The sequence below is a fragment of the Centruroides sculpturatus genome, unplaced genomic scaffold (assembly GCF_000671375.1).
Source record: "Centruroides sculpturatus isolate CEXI.00-Female unplaced genomic scaffold, Cexi_2.0 scaffold133, whole genome shotgun sequence".
Classification (NCBI taxonomy): Eukaryota; Metazoa; Arthropoda; class Arachnida; order Scorpiones; family Buthidae; genus Centruroides; species Centruroides sculpturatus.
Window position 1 is genome coordinate 578,929 of NW_019384319.1, and position 17,576 is coordinate 596,504.

At 23.6% G+C, this 17,576-nt stretch overlaps 1 protein-coding gene across 1 annotated transcript in view; it reads right to left on the reverse strand.

Moving 5' to 3' along the window:
- Positions 1 to 17,576, reverse strand: part of LOC111624769 (insulin-like growth factor-binding protein complex acid labile subunit) — a 56,865-nt gene that overhangs the window by 27,720 nt on the left and 11,569 nt on the right. The gene's annotated exons all lie outside the window — the stretch shown is intronic.

Consider the following 17,576-nt stretch of genomic DNA (forward strand, 5'->3'; position numbering starts at 1 on the left):
ATAATTAAATGTGTGTTTGTGTATTTATCTTAATGGATAGTAAATTTAATTGAATATTGAAACTGTTTGGAAAGAAGAAATAATACTAATTAAAGAAATTTTTAAATAATTTATAAAACAAAATACAAGTTTATGGGGAATATTTTTTATATAATATAATGAAAAACTGCAATTTTCTTAGAGAGAAGACAACATCTTCAGTTGGAGTCTAATTCTATTAAATATTTTCAGAATCTTTATATTCAACATTNTTATTTATATTTAAAAATCATAATTTTGGTTATTATAATAAATAATTTTAATACTTATTTACATTTTTATCTAAAATTTACGATATAATATAAAATTCTACATAAAAATAAAGCCAGAAGTGCTTGTTATTCGTGCAATAACTAAGAAAATTTTATGATAAGAAATAACAAAAAATATATATATTTATCATTTATTTATACATTTTTTTTAAGCAAAGAGAATTTTTTTTTCAATTGAGAAAAAGACAAAATTCAAATTAGTGACCCAGTTGAAGAATTGAAGATGATAATCAAATTATCTTTGTAGGATATGATAGACACAGAATGATTGACAAAAGATATGAGGATAACACAACATATAAAAAGATAAAAATCAATGGAAATTTAATTATAGAATTTTTCTTTTGCTGAAAATAGAATTTTATTTGTAACTAGTCAAATAAAGTCACTTTATTTATTGGAGTGAATAGAGATAATAACAGCAGCAGCAGCAGCAAAAGACGAAGAAGATGAAAAATTCTCAATACATTTACACGAAGAAAAATATATTTAAAAAGGTAGAAACTGAAGTAAATTTTAATTTAAACAATACTTAAAACAGTTTTCTAGCTAAATTTATAAGAATAATTAAACTTTTCTTTTCTAAAAATAGCAAGGAATGATGCCAAAATGGACTCATTTAAATTAGTTAAAATCTGTTTATCATATAAATTTGAGCCAAAATTAGTAATAATTTCAGCGAAAGTTTTAATTTACTGAAGACGTGATTTGAATAAGCAATTAAATGCAAAGTAGAAGATAAAGCAGCATGATAACCCTTAAAATTTAAGTTTAATTTCGTTTAAAAATCACGAAAATAAAATATAGATTTAAAATAATAATCAGAATTGAGCGATAGGTTAGGGTAATAATCCGGTAAGTATTAAATAAAACTCTTGGGATTATAGTTATAGAGAGGAAACCCCAAAAGAGGAATGCTACAAGGAATAAGCAATGTTAGATTTTCTCGATTTCTTTGCTTCGTTGCTTATTGTGGCCAGTTTGAAGAGTGAATAGAGAACCATAAGCAAAGAATTATTATTCCCAATTACACTTTAATGGTGGGCTTAATTAAAATTGTACTAGATGATAATTCATTTACACTTCATTAAATGTTAAATATATTCTAATAGTTTTATTTAAATGTTAGAGAAGTTTGTGTTAAGTAAGTTTGACATTCGGCAGAACTCAGAAATGTATTAAAAAGGGCATCTTCGTGCCGCTCTCAAAAGAAAAGCAATCAATTGAATGTACTTAGATTTCAACAACATGCTTTAAAAGCAGTATTTTGAATATAAATTCCAACATTGATAGTTTATTACTCGTGTCGCGTGTCATATAGTTGGTAATTTTAATGAGGCACACTGTTATTACCACCTTTATACAGTTTATCGTCTATGCATTCTCTGTCACTATAGATACGATTAACATCTGAAATTGTTTTACCACGGTTTAGTTAGATTTTTATTAAACTTAAATGCGGTAGACATATCAGAAAAAAACCAGTTATATCTAAAGCGGAGACCGAAAAGGAACAGTATGCAAAGATCTAAAATTAAATAAGAAATCAACGAAACGAGATAATTTTTCTCAAATTTTACTTTCTCAAAACTGAATTTTATAAGAAAATATCCACTCGGATAACTTTAAAATTTACGAATAATTTTTTATTTTATTTCTTATAAAAATAAAATCTAGAAACTCTTAAGCAATTACTTGAAAACTTATCCAAGAAATCGATTTTTGAATAAAATAAAAAAAAATCTGTAAATTTATTATATATAAAATATAATTTAGTTTGCTTAAAGCTTATTAAATTGTATAAAAGTTTACAATAATCCAATTTAAATTTAAACATCTATTATAATGCATATTTATATCAATTTTCTTTAAGGAAAATTATCACGCTTCTGTAATGTTTGCTACTGTTTGCAACAATACGAAGATTGATTAAATATTAAATTTGCAAACAAATAGCCGAATGCAAAACAAAAATTTTATAAAATCGTCAAATGTATCAAGTTTAATTTTAAGTCGAATGTGACCCAGAGGAAGAGATCTTCAGAGATGAAGCAAGAAGAGTTGATGTCTTCGTCAGTTCAATATATTCCAATTTATTGCGGAAAGCTAATCTAGATGGCAAGAGTACTCAACAAAATTAAAAGCAGCCATTGCTTTTCAGTCATAGCGTTAACCCACGGGAACTTCCTGCATCCAAATGTGTTGATTATATCCATGTTGAAGAGTAAATTCTCAATTTTTTAGTAACCCCTAGCACTAGCAGTTCCTATTTAACACCTTCATTGTATTTTAGGAAATTTGTTTGAAAGTTTAAGGTGACATGTTCCTTAATCTACGAGCTGACACAAATTTCCACAAATTGCCATCTAATTTTATCTTCTTAACGGGTATTCTTAAATCGTTTAGATAGTATAAAAGAACTTTTTCAACCGTTCTACCCCTGAAAATTCGATTTTTCAACATAGAATAAGTGTATATTACTTTATCAATACGTTGATTTTATGGTAACACGATACATTTCGTATTATATTTTATTTATTTAACAAATTTTTTATGCATGTAAAGTCTAGAAAACGAAAATTGTTTAAGAAATTCCAAGAAAAATTGTACAATAACGCTTTGAAATGTGCTTAATAGTAATATATATTTTTTATTACAAATTGTTTAAAACAACGAAAATTTTTGTAAAAGATATTCAAGATCATCTCTAGAGAAATATTCCAGAGAAATTTATTGTTGAAATACATTAAAATGATGTTTTTCTATAGCGAAACTTCATTACAACATTAAAGTACTCTACAGCAAGACAAGAAAAATATTTTCTAGTAAATTCATAAAAAAAAAAACTTCTCATAAAAATTTCTTCCAATGTAGAAAATTTAACATTTTATTCTACGTGATATACTCAGATATTGAAGAATTGACAGTAAAAATATTCAACAAACAATATCAGAAAGAGTAACCCAAATCGAATTTCTGATATCCGATATAAATGTAGAAGATAATGAAGGAAATGTCTGGATGTTAATATGAAAAGATTGTGAATCTAAATGAAATCTTTTCTTAGAGGATTTGAAATGCTTCTGATATATTTTTTTTTTCACTTTTACAAAGTCTTTATACTAATATCGTAATGTACCTTAATCGGATATACTTATAGACTGTCCGATGTTTTACAGAAGCCAATTGCAACTGTCACTAAAATATATCTAATCTCGGACGAAAGTACAAACCGACTTTTATATATTTCTTGCCCTGAAGTACCTTGGCTAATGGTATGATTTGGTCACATTTTTGGTTGGAAATACTCTGTACAGAGGATTTACTACTAATATCATAAGTAACTTACTTCCCCGTCAAAGTAGGGATTGAATAAGATAAAAGTATATACCGTGTACAGCGAAAAAGAGGAAGGAAAAAATTATCTATAATAACCATGGATAAATATCATATTATTTATGTTTAATTTATTCATGAAAGTTTTAAGAAAATATAATTTTTTACTGCATCTTAATGTCTTTAAATCACTAGAACCGAAGGAAACTAAGAAAAGTAATCTGCTAACTTGTATAAAGATTAAGAAAAACTAACATAAATTATTAAAAATTCAAGTTGTAATCCTCCAACATTAAAATTAATTTGGCGACAGAGAAAAATAATTTAGTAATTAAAAGATGAAGATAATTTTACATTAACAGATTCCTTGATATGTATATATATTTTTATATTAAAAATAATTTATCCTAGTTAATTATTTTACACGTTGATGATGAAAATGTATTTTACAAGTCGTATAATAAAATATTATTTATTTATTTAATCTCTTCTTAAAAATCTTATTTATATTTTGTAATAGAAATTAAAACATTTAATTTAATTATTTTTTTTCTTTAAAGAAATAATTTTATGAATTTAATAAAATATTTATTCTGTTGAATTTTTGAAATTCAAAGTAAAAATTTCTGAAAAATTTATCTAAATATTGACAAGATAATGAAAAGGAAAAGTTTCACTTGAAAAAATAATAAAAAGAATTTTAATTTAATTAGTTTATCTTCTGTCTGGCTGAAGAAATGTGAAATTCATTTGTTCTGATTTATTTTTTCTTCTTTTTTCTTGTTATTAAGGTAGCATAAACAATGTCTTATTAATATATCAATTTTGTTGCTGTAACAGTAATTATTTTTCTTATTATCGCTTAAATACATTATTTATTAATTTAATTTACGACAATGATACTGCACGAAATTAAAATAATATATATACAGTAGAACCTCCATTATCCGGATTTTCGATTATCCGGATTGTTCAAAATAAACAAAAATTTTACGAATTTGCTGATTTGCACTTGGCGAATTACGATACTGTTTATGTACGTGATGGAATGCATAACTTTTTTTGTTTCAACAACGTCTCACCCAGCACAGTGGTCGTAAACTCTTAAATATATTTTACGTAGTAATAAAAATATAACTTGACATACGTATTTATAAATAATTTATATTCAAATTACATCATTTCTATGACCAAGGGCGGCGTAAGGCATGGACGACGTGGGCCACCGCCTATGCCTCGCGGTCCGAAGGGCCTCGCGCCTCGAAGGTTTATGCATTACTTAAAAGCCGCGAACGCGACGAAAAAATTTTACTCGTCATAAAACGATAAATAGTTTGTCAAATTTTTATTCATAAAAATGCAGTTTCAACTGCTTTTTATTTTATAAAATCCGTCTTCTTGCGCCACCAGAGGGCCTTTTAAACAATAGGTAGTCTGTTAGCGTTGGTCAGTAGTAGTCCAAATTCAATACGAACGTTTGTTTCTTGAAAATTTGATCACGATTTAAATACAGTATTTACTTTTAATATTACCGATATGTCATCGAAAAGAAAACGTGTTGTATTATCATTAAAAGACAAATTAAAGTATTTGTTTCGATTATCCGGATTTTTCCTTATCCGGACTACCTTCATCCCCAATTAGTCCGGATAATCGAGGTTCTACTGTATATATATAATTTCTTATTAAACATTTTCATGATGCTAATATATATTTTATTTATATAAATGTATGATCAGAGTAAATTGAAAAAGCTTTTTGACAACATTATAAATGATTTTACAGCAAACAATTTTATTTTTACTGCTATGTTAGCCGATTTTGTTTCTGTAATAATATATAGAGTGGCCTAAAAGTCAGTTAACCATGATATCGGTTGCGGTTAGGGTCGTTTAAAGGATTTAAAGTGTTTCAAAAAGTTATGTAATTTGTAATGGAATAGAGAGAATTTCAATATAAACTAAAAAGTATTTAGCTGACTTTTGGGCCATAAAAACTATCTATTAAATTCTACTAAAACTAATTCTAGAAGAATCTATTATTAAATTTTCTTTGTGTACAAGTTTCTATAATGTTTTAAATTAAAATTAATATTTTTTTCCTGTAAAAACAGATCGAATTTCATATATTACAGTGCTGAAAACATAATAAAATTAAACATTAACAGGTTACAATTAGGAGTATAATTAGTGGCATCTTATATAAGATGCTTCATTTAAAGAAGAGTCAAATTAATATATAATTATTTTTAAAATCAAAATTATTTTCAATTAAAAGAAAGATATTTAAATTTATATATTCGTGTAGAATATTGAATATTTTGATATATATATATATAAAAGAATATTTTTAAAGCTGTATTATTTCATGGAAGATGCCTTAGCAAAAGAAAGTTTGTTTTGCATATTCTTATAATTATTAGCTGATGTAGTAAAAATGAAAGTATCTTTTGCTAGAAGCTATATTTAATCCTGAATACACGCAACTAATTAAAAGAAAGATGACTTTAAACTTATTTAAATAAGACTGATAGAATTTTAGTAAACAAAATGATAATTAATTCTTTGTTAGATTTGTATATTCAATGTTCCTTATTATTATCAACTGAAAAACAGAGTTTTTTTTTACATCTTGTTTTCTTTATTTTCAAGTATTTGTATAAAAGTATTTTACATATTCCTGTAGATTTAAGATTGTTAATATTGTAAAAGAGAAACTAATCATCAATGGATAATTTGCTTGGAGTAATGAGTCATTCTGAAGAGTCGATGTTGAGGAGTTCGGATAATTGGATGAATTATCAAGTTAGAGTGGTATATTGTTCAATTGATTAATAGAAGAGGGATGAGGATGCTGTAGTGATGCTAAATTTGGAAGTTTTTCGAGTTAGAAGAATGCTAAAGCTTATGAAGTGGAGTAGAAGCTATAATTTAATTTCGAATGAATGACGGTTTAGCTTATTTATTTTCTATCATTAATCTTACATCTCGTATCGGTTTCTATTTATTCATTTCGAATTAAATAATAAAAATTCTGATCGTAAATTTTGTTTTTCTTTTTATTTTCGAAATTTATTCAATGTAATATAGAAATAATGTATTAATTCTAAAGCAATAACACGTGGAACGTCGGAAATAAGAGAAAAATCTGGAAGCGATTCAGCATAGTAAATATCTCGATAATATAAGGTTAGTAGCTATTTTTGTCTCTGTATGGTATCGTATGGCAGAAAGACTGACAAGTAATGACGTGTAAAAAAATAATCGGAAACGTAACTCGAACCCATAGCTTGATGATGTCAACGCTCGGTAATATAGGTAGCTATTGAAGATAACTAGAACGATTGAATATGGAAATTATTCCAGTGAGGATAATCGGAAGAGATGGACACATAAAATATTCAGAAGAGAGCAATTGATAGAGATGGTCACAAGTCAGATAATATTAAATTATCCTTCAGTGAGGATAATTGAATATGAAGAATTTTTACGATTGTTTTATTGGATAAATCTTTAATCAAACTATAGGTTTTTTCCTAAATAATATTAATGCTTTTATCTGATGATTTAAATATCTAAAAAATAATTTTTATAAAATTTAAATAATGTAATACATATAACAATTTTTTTTTAAATCTCATTAAATTGGACATGTAGAATTATTAATGATTCTGAAAGAGCTTATTGAATTCCATCAGAAACAGAAAATTACATCTGGATATTTCCATGAAAATTTCATTCTTTTGAAAATATTTCCTTGAAATTTTAATGTAAAAAAATAATAATAATTTTGATTTTTTTAAGAAAAAAACATTCAAATCTAGTAAAAAGTTATTAAAAGTAATAGTTTCTTTTAATCATCTTTCTGACTTGATATGTAATTTTTTCCTATTTTACTTTATTATTTTTTTCTTTATAAGTCAGAAAATACTTTGGAAAAATCAAGAATTACTTTTGATGAATGAGTGGAATTATAATAGTTTCCTACACATGTTATAAAAAAAAGGAGGATGAAAAATAAAACTCTTTAATTACCTAACTTTGGTATGTCACAGAAACGAGAAGTCGAGTGACAGCTAAAGTAGAGAATAATCGATATACTTTAATCAGAAACAAAATTTAAAACAAAGTAAAGCCAAAGTAGACAATGATATATGTAAAAATTTGGCTCATTTTAATGATCAATCTCCCATTCTAACGCGCTGCTCGATCTTCGGATGGATTTTATTGATCCATAAAAATAAATTAGACTTTACAAAAATATTATTGTAAAATAAAAGAGAATGTAGATAGCCTTTTAAAAAATATATTTATATATAAAAAATAGATAGGTATTAATATATAGATTATTTTTGAAGATGATAGTAAATATTTGAAGATGCGATGTGCGTGTCTGTATGTGTGATCCTAGGATTTTTATATTAAAAAACTCTTTTTTTCTCCTCTTTATTTTTTAAATTGCTGGAGATAGACGATTTATAAAGCGTATGTGTAAAGAAATGCGTTACTGGGATGTAATTTAGTTTCTGTGTAGAGATTGAAGTTTTATCAATAGAAGTAGAAATGTAGGATTTTCTATTCCTAGCTGGTTCTCTGCTTGTGATATATGGTGTGTATTGATTGGCACTGAAACTAACTTTCTGGATAAGAAAAATGGTTATTACATAAATCATATCACGGTTAGATCCATTGTCTAAATTTATATTGATTCATTATACAGTTTTTTATTCTTGTATATCATATTTATGTATTATATAAAGTTTTGTTTCGAGATAATTAACTTAATAAATACATCCTAAAAGATCTTACTGTCTCATTTTTTTCTAATTTAATTGTATTTAAAGATGAAAATTCAAGATATTAAATGTAGAAAAATTAATTTAATTTAATCTTTTCCTTATCTTTGATTGTTTGAAAATAAAATTTGTTAATTAATTCTAAAAGAAAAATATGTAATTTAAAAAATTTGAACGTTTTTAATGATTATTATCTATATAAACCTTGTTAATATAATAGATAACGATCTCTTAATTGTTATGTTTGTGGAAATGAAAAATAATTTAAAAACTGTAAAGATATAATTTTTTAAAGTGTTCTTTTAAATATATTTTAATTTTATCTTTTAGATAATCAATCAAATAATCACCAGTTGTATATATTTAAGTATAATAAGATGTGAATATACAATAAATTCCCTATAAACAATGAAATTAATCATTTATTTTTCTTACTTTTCTCCTAAGAAATTAAGTGAAATTTATTTACATTTAATTTTTAACATTAATTTATTTAATTAGAATTATAAAATTTAATCATTGTAATTGATGATGATAAGAAATTGTAATTTATCTTTTTTTTAATGCTTATAAGCATTAAAAAGATATAAGCGTTAACGAGATTTAATTATTATTTTTAATATTTTAACAATTTTTGTGTTTGTGAATATGAAGATACTTTCATTAATTTGAAACAATATATTTACATTAGTGTAATTTTCAATATAAAAATAATCAGACGTATTTTTTTTCATAATTTATTTGTATATGTTTGAAGAAATGAAGAAAATAAAAATCCATAAAATTAAATTACTAAATAGAAAGTATTGACAGAGTATTCTTGATACTTTTTAACTAAATATGAGCAAAATCTTCAAATAGGATTAACACAGGCAGGAAGGAAAGAAAAAAAAATATGGCTTTAGTCCATGTTAATGAGATTGAAGTTATCCATAAGAGGGTAAGAAAATAATTAATTAAAACTGATAAAACTGGAATAAAATCAGCTTTTAATTAAGGAAAAATCCTTTAATATAAATAATTAAAAAAAAACTTACCAGTCACGAAAAAAAATATAATTATCCAAGAGAGTAATTATGAAAAAACTATGTTTATAAAGGTACTGTACCTTTTGACGTTAGCTATGCTTTTATATTCTTCTTCTTTTTTATGATATTATTTTATTTATAAATAGCAATGCTGAAAATTGGAAATGTTTGACATCTGAGCAGTTAAAGAGAACCTATACATGTCACAGACAACGACGTATTTCTTATACTAAGCTGAGAAAGTTGACATTGAATGAGAAAAAATGTTATGTGAATTGAAGCTGGGAATAAACACTCATATCTCACACATACTAATTCTAAATTATTACCCCAAATAAGAAGCGAAACAGCAAATTGTATTTGTGTTATCAACTTTATCTGAAGAATAAAAAAAAAAAAATAGACATTTATATCTTATCGCTAGATTATAAGAATTTTTCTTGAATCATTTATTAATACACAGTTTTAATTTTTTTAATGCCTTTTATTAAAAGATAACATTCCAAATAACGCCCAATTTTTAAAATTTAATTATATATATTTTTTTATAAAATTATCAAAAATGTTTGAAAAATCTCTGTTTTTATTAATAATGCGATAGTTTTTTAATATATAATTTCATTTTTTATTAAATATTGCAGGAATTTAGAGATCCGCATCTTGCTGTTTCTCTTCAATTTATCCATAAAAAATTATATTATTACATTAAAGTATTTATTCCCCTGAGAAAAGAAATTTAACTCTTTTTATAATTTTTCATTTTTACGTTACTGTAGCAACACATTGACAAAATTTCAAAGAAAAATAATCAAATTTTCGAAAAACTTGAATAAAATTAAAGAATGGGTTATTAACACTTTACGGGGGAAAAATGTTTTTTATTATATTGTAAGAATTTTACATTAATGTATAATAAACTATTAAATTTATTTGTGATAAAAATATTCTTTCAAAATATGTTTTTGCCTTCAGGTGATGAGCGTATAGAAAAATATAAATGTGTAATTCCTGCGAGTGCTTTCGTATCAGTTTACTCCATCATAATTCATTCTGAAAATGCATTTGTAGATAAAAATACTTTAGGAAAATTATACCTATGCAATTCTGTGTTTAATGATCGTGTTATTAATCAGGGAAACGATAAAAATTTTATTTGATGTAACAATTATCAAATATTATATTCGTTGAAATGTATAAATGAAACATTTAATGGCTTAAAAATCTAGAAATATTTTGTAATAATTGTCTACAATAATTTATGCCCTAGATACAATTGTAGATAAAAATATTTTCTAAATTATATCTAGGCAATTGTGTATAATTTTATCAGGAAGATATTTTTTATGATATGATTTTTAAATACTTTAAATATATAAATGGAAGATTTAATGATTGATAAATAAATGTAAAGAATATCTTCAATTATTCTTGTTAATTCTCTAAAATAATGTTTATTTAGTATTTTACTAGAAATATTCTTAAAAAAAAAAAAGATTAAAGAACTTACGATTTTTAGATGCGAAAGATTGTTAAAACGAATATATTATTTTTACAATTATTTAAAAAATTAATAATATGATAGCTTAGACCATGTTAAAATGATAAATCTATGAAATATCTTGAATTACCGCAATAATTCTTTACTTTAAATACGAAGAGAAAAATCTTTAAAGATGTGCAATTCTAGATTTAATAAATTTCATAATTTTATGAGTGAGTGCGAAGATAATAAAGTAATAATCTTAATTACAGCAATTATAATAAAATATTAAGCAAATTTAATGCTTGAATATACCATTTGTTTATTAAAATATATTTCTTACGCCTGATAAAAATTTTATAACAGTTTATTGAAGAAAATCGGAAATAATTTTCANCATTTTTACGTTACTGTAGCAACACATTGACAAAATTTCAAAGAAAAATAATCAAATTTTCGAAAAACTTGAATAAAATTAAAGAATGGGTTATTAACACTTTACGGGGGAAAAATGTTTTTTATTATATTGTAAGAATTTTACATTAATGTATAATAAACTATTAAATTTATTTGTGATAAAAATATTCTTTCAAAATATGTTTTTGCCTTCAGGTGATGAGCGTATAGAAAAATATAAATGTGTAATTCCTGCGAGTGCTTTCGTATCAGTTTACTCCATCATAATTCATTCTGAAAATGCATTTGTAGATAAAAATACTTTAGGAAAATTATACCTATGCAATTCTGTGTTTAATGATCGTGTTATTAATCAGGGAAACGATAAAAATTTTATTTGATGTAACAATTATCAAATATTATATTCGTTGAAATGTATAAATGAAACATTTAATGGCTTAAAAATCTAGAAATATTTTGTAATAATTGTCTACAATAATTTATGCCCTAGATACAATTGTAGATAAAAATATTTTCTAAATTATATCTAGGCAATTGTGTATAATTTTATCAGGAAGATATTTTTTATGATATGATTTTTAAATACTTTAAATATATAAATGGAAGATTTAATGATTGATAAATAAATGTAAAGAATATCTTCAATTATTCTTGTTAATTCTCTAAAATAATGTTTATTTAGTTTTTTACTAAAAATTTTTTTTAAAAAAAAAAAGATTAAAGAACTTACGATTTTTAGATGCGAAAGATTGTTAAAACGAATATATTATTTTTACAATTATTTAAAAAATTAATAATATGATAGCTTAGACCATGTTAAAATGATAAATCTATGAAATATCTTGAATTACCGCAATAATTCTTTACTTTAAATACGAAGAGAAAAATCTTTAAAGATGTGCAATTCTAGATTTAATAAATTTCATAATTTTATGAGTGAGTGCGAAGATAATAAAGTAATAATCTTAATTACAGCAATTATAATAAAATATTAAGCAAATTTAATGCTTGAATATACCATTTGTTTATTAAAATATATTTCTTACGCCTGATAAAAATTTTATAACAGTTTATTGAAGAAAATCGGAAATAATTTTCAAGAATTTTTTTACTCGTTAAAAATATTTATTTGCAGATTTTTTTCACTGAATATCTTACATTGATTGAGCCGAAATTTCTTTTTTCATTCAATATATTGGAAGATTTTTATAAAGAAGCACAGTGCATAGCTTCATAAAATATAAATGCAGTTTATTCAGGGCTTTGGCTCTAAGAAAACTTGAAAGCCTTTTGCTACTAAAATTCTAGAAATGTATAATAAAAAAATAAATTTAAGCACTTAAAAAACCGTTAAATGTTAGGACAAAGTAATTTTCTAATCAGACAATTAATTAAATAATTATTCTTATAACTCAGATTAATTTATCATTAAACACGTTATCTGATCAATTATAAATTACATTTACTGAAAGAAAATATTAAAAAAACACAGCTTCAATGGCAAAATTGATTTAAACAATGATAAAATTTTACTAGTAAAATAAATGATTGAGAATATTTACAGTAAAAATTTAAATATTGTACCATTAATTATTCGAAACAAAGTAAAAATTATAACTGTTTCTGTGTTATATATTAAGTGGTTATCGATGAAAGGTTAGGGAGAACAGCATATCTGTGGAATTTTAAATTTAACAATCCTATAATTTCATCAGGAAACCGAGTAGATGATAAATTAAAAAGCTTCTTGCAGCAACAATTATAAAATATTAAACGATTTAAATGTATAAATGAAGGACTTAATGGTTGAAAGATCTAGAGAATAACTTCAGTTGACTAGTGAAGTAATTAATGTGTAGTAAAATGTGTTAAAGAGAAGCGAGCTTCCTTTTTCTTTCTTTATTCTACTTCTGCTTCAGAGATTCATTAAGAAAGATTTAAGAAGAAAAGGAGAATTCACTACATTTGTCAATTAACTCCAAAATCCTTTGAAGTGGAATAAGATGCTGGAAAATACATAGAAAGAAAATGTGATTTTTTCAAAAAAAAATTAAAATATAATAATTTTTTTTCGATTCTTCCTCTCTAATATCTGGAGGATTTACAGAGGATATAAAACGTAGCAATTTTCATGTCTTAGTTGTATGATATATAAGCGATATATCTCTCTCTCTTCTATGTGATATACAAGCTATATAAACACTTCTTGTATGTCGATTTGATGTATAAGTTACATTTTTTTTGAAGTTATATACGCGCTCTTGATGTTCTATTTTAAACTGATAAACTATGCACTTATATGATATATTAACTGAAGTATGTTTACAACTTTTATATGTTTTCCTCTATTTTTTTTCTTAAAGAAATTTATATCATAACGTCATTTGCTAGACTTTAAGAGTGAAACAGCGAAATTTTTTCTAAATAAAATTGTGAAAATATTATTATTGAATCTACAGACTTATCTTTTATTTGATACTTTAGCATATATTTTTTTTTTGTTTATATTTTTCTGAAGTTTGTAGCTAAATTATGATAATTTGATATGCAAATATTTATTTATTTAAGCCTTTTTCTGAAAGAAAAAAAAATCATTTTAACGATTTTTCTTGATATGTGACATAAACTTTCGTGTAGTTTTATAGGAGAATCGAGGAAATAAATAACTCAAAATATCATCATTAAAATTTTTATAATAAATAAAATATAAATATGAATACGAATCGCAAAAATTTCTTTATATTTTACTTTTATTATTTATTCTTAAATGTGAAAAAAATTATTATTTTTATAGAAATATTTATATAAAATTTATAACATTTCTTATATTTTTTTTTGTATATCTAAACTTTTTTTATATAAATAAAATTATAGAATTTTATATTTTTATTCGTTAAAATTTGAAACGTAGAAAGCAATTTTTAGCCAGGAAAAAATAAATTTCTCCTCTCTAAAAATTAAAATTTAAAATATTGAACATAATTTAAAAATTTTTCAGTATATCCTTCACAGAAATTCTTAATAAGTTTCTTAATTATAATTTTTAAAGTTTAACTAATAATTTTTATTGCAATATATTTTTAAAGAGAGGTGTAAAAAACCACTCCATTAGAAAAACTTAATTGATAAAAGAATGAATTAATTTTTAAAAAATTACTGAAAGAATCAAGCAACTTTCGAAATTTTTAATATTGTCACAGGTAAAGATAACTGTAAGATCGATTAAAATTTTATAACCTCATTTCATATTTTGAATAAAAAAAAATAATAATAAAATAAAATAAAAATGCAATTTACTTTGCCAGCTTAATTAACTGCTGCTACCACAAAAATCTTTAAAAGTCATAAAAAAAACTGTATTTACATAAACGTAAAAATGATAAAAATAAATCGAAGAATAAAAATTTATCATAATTAAATTATTTTAAACATAAATAAATCATAAAAAATACATTACGTTAGCGGAATCTATTCACAATGTTCATTAGAAAGTAATCGAAAGTTTATATTAAATTATAAGCTATTAAGTTAAATATGATTGTTTAATTCTTTTACATGGAGATTATGTGCACTTTATTTACATTATAATTCAGAAATTTAGGGTATAATACGCAATGAAAAAATGGCACTTTCCCTAACATTAATAAGATCCAACACAATAATCCTTTCTTAAACAATTTACTCTTCAGGAAAGATTATAATGACATTAAAAGTCAACTTTATTTATCACCGGGTCATAATTTTATTAGTGTAAAAGTAAAGAATAATCCCATAGAAATATCCCATTAAGTGTTCATTTTTAAATTAAAAAATAATTCTAAAAAATTATATATTAATAACATGAAATTATTCATTTTACATGAAGATGAAAAAATGTTTGTTTCGTCTAATTTTAAGATTTATGGATACAAATATATATATATGCTCTTAAATAAAGTTAATTTATAAAACATGAATCTTTTCACAATTAAGTTAATTTGCTCATTAAAGCGTTAATCCCTTCGTCTATGAGTCAATCCTCCTTATCTACTTAAAATATTTGTTTTATATCTACAGGGAACAGCAAGTACAGTATTAATTGTGTAATAAGACTACTCTGATTCGGTTAGTAATTATAAAACTCTAATTACTTTACGTTGAACCGATAATCGTACTTTGATTGGGTGTCTAATGGAAATACTGTTATCTTTAGTTACAGTTTTGACAAGATATTATCCACCATATCTACAAAGAATCCCCCAAAACCCATATTTCTTCTCACTTTGACGACGTCCTCCTAAACAGTTTGACGTAAAGTTTGATTAGTTCACTTAAAATATTCTATAAATTGTAAAGAAAATTGAGAAGATTATCATGAAATGAAGCTATTGATTAGTGATTTATAAATTACATTTTTAAATTTATATATGTTGTAGGTTACCTTATCAAAAGATGCCTTTAAATATTTTATAATTAAGTCGACTCCTTTAGTATATCGACGTTTAACCGCTTATAATTGATGACAGAATAACTTTTGATGGTTTAAATGATGATTTATGCTTAAAAATTATGTAAAACTTCCAGTTATAAGCAATTATTAAGTAGCTGCAACTAATTGACTAATATTATAATAACAACTAAGGCTTACTTTATTATTTGAGGAATTTATTGTGCGTATAGGCCTATATTACTATTTTTTATGTAAATTTGAATAAAATTTATATAAGAAATTAAATTTTAATTGTAATTCTTTAAATAATAGTAATTTAATTTATATTTTATTGTATTAAGTACAACTGCATTTAACATCAATATAATTAAAAATTATGTAGCTTATTTATTAAATTGCTTATATATATATAGCCTATATATTGCTATGTTTATNTGAATTTTTTAAATGATTAATGAATTGTTTGTAATAAAATTTAAAGCAATGTTTATTTATAAATATCACTGAGTAAAAATTAGAAAGGAAAAGTGGAAAGAATTAGAAATAATCCCAATGGAATAAAAGCACATTTGTCTTTTTTTTCCTAATTTTTTTTAGAAAAAGACGATTTGTATAAAAAATTTCCTATATAAGAAAAGACTTTTTGTTACTTTATATAGGCAATCTCATTTGCATGATCATTTATTTACATCACTTCCAATGTAATTCAAAACTGCTGAGATACACAAAATTTTCTAATATCTACACTTAGCTAATAGTTGTCACATTAATTCAAAGGAAACAAAATTTTTTCCCCTTTCTCTTCTGTTGTAAACTTATATTTTATGTAAGATTAGAATAAATACGAGTACATTTGACAAGAATTAGATATTATTAAAATTAACGTGCATAATTAATTGTAACAATTTTTGCTTAATTTGTTATAATTAAGAATTAGAATATTTAAAGATAGTGTATCGAATTTACATTTGGCATGTATTCAGATATGCAATAAGTTTGTTAGTTATATTAATCTTTTCTTCTTCAGTAATTTTACTTATATTTAATGAGGTTAATAACCTTTAAATGATAATATAAGACGGTTTCAAATATTTAGAATAGACTTAAAATTGTTTTCATGTCAGAGAATTTAAACCTTTTTCTTTATTAATTTTTTATTGGTATTTTATTGTAGTTATTTGAAGTTAATGTATAAATTTATCAACTGTAAAATTTTTATTTTTTATTTATTTTTGATAAAAATAGTTTTCTTTTCTAAAGAAATATAAACATCACTTCAACACAATGGAGGAGCAAAGTCTCAGGTGCCAGTAAAAGTTTTATATACAGTCTCAATCTGTTGTTGTGATAAATTCCTGAAAGTTTTAACATGGATTTATCGATTTTAAAGAAAGTTCAAAAGGCTAAAAGCCCAAGAAAACTTATGTTTGTTAATTTTATGTTGAATGAAAGGAACGAAGGAAATTTATCCTTTTATTTCTTACATCCGAGAAACGTTTTATTTTGAAAATCATAAATAATTTTATTTTGTATTAACTTTAGATTTATATTTAAAAAATAATTTTGAATGTTATAAACATTTAAAAATAATAAATTAAATAGAAAAACAATTTATTTACATTTATAATATTATTATTAATCATTAGGAGTAGAGCTTACTCAAAGATGTAGGCTGAAGAAAGGACGAAGGGGATGAGAATGATAATATGTTAAATAAATTTGTATTAATTATCATTAAATCGTAATCTAAAAGTATCAAAACTTTGCCCGGGGTAAATTT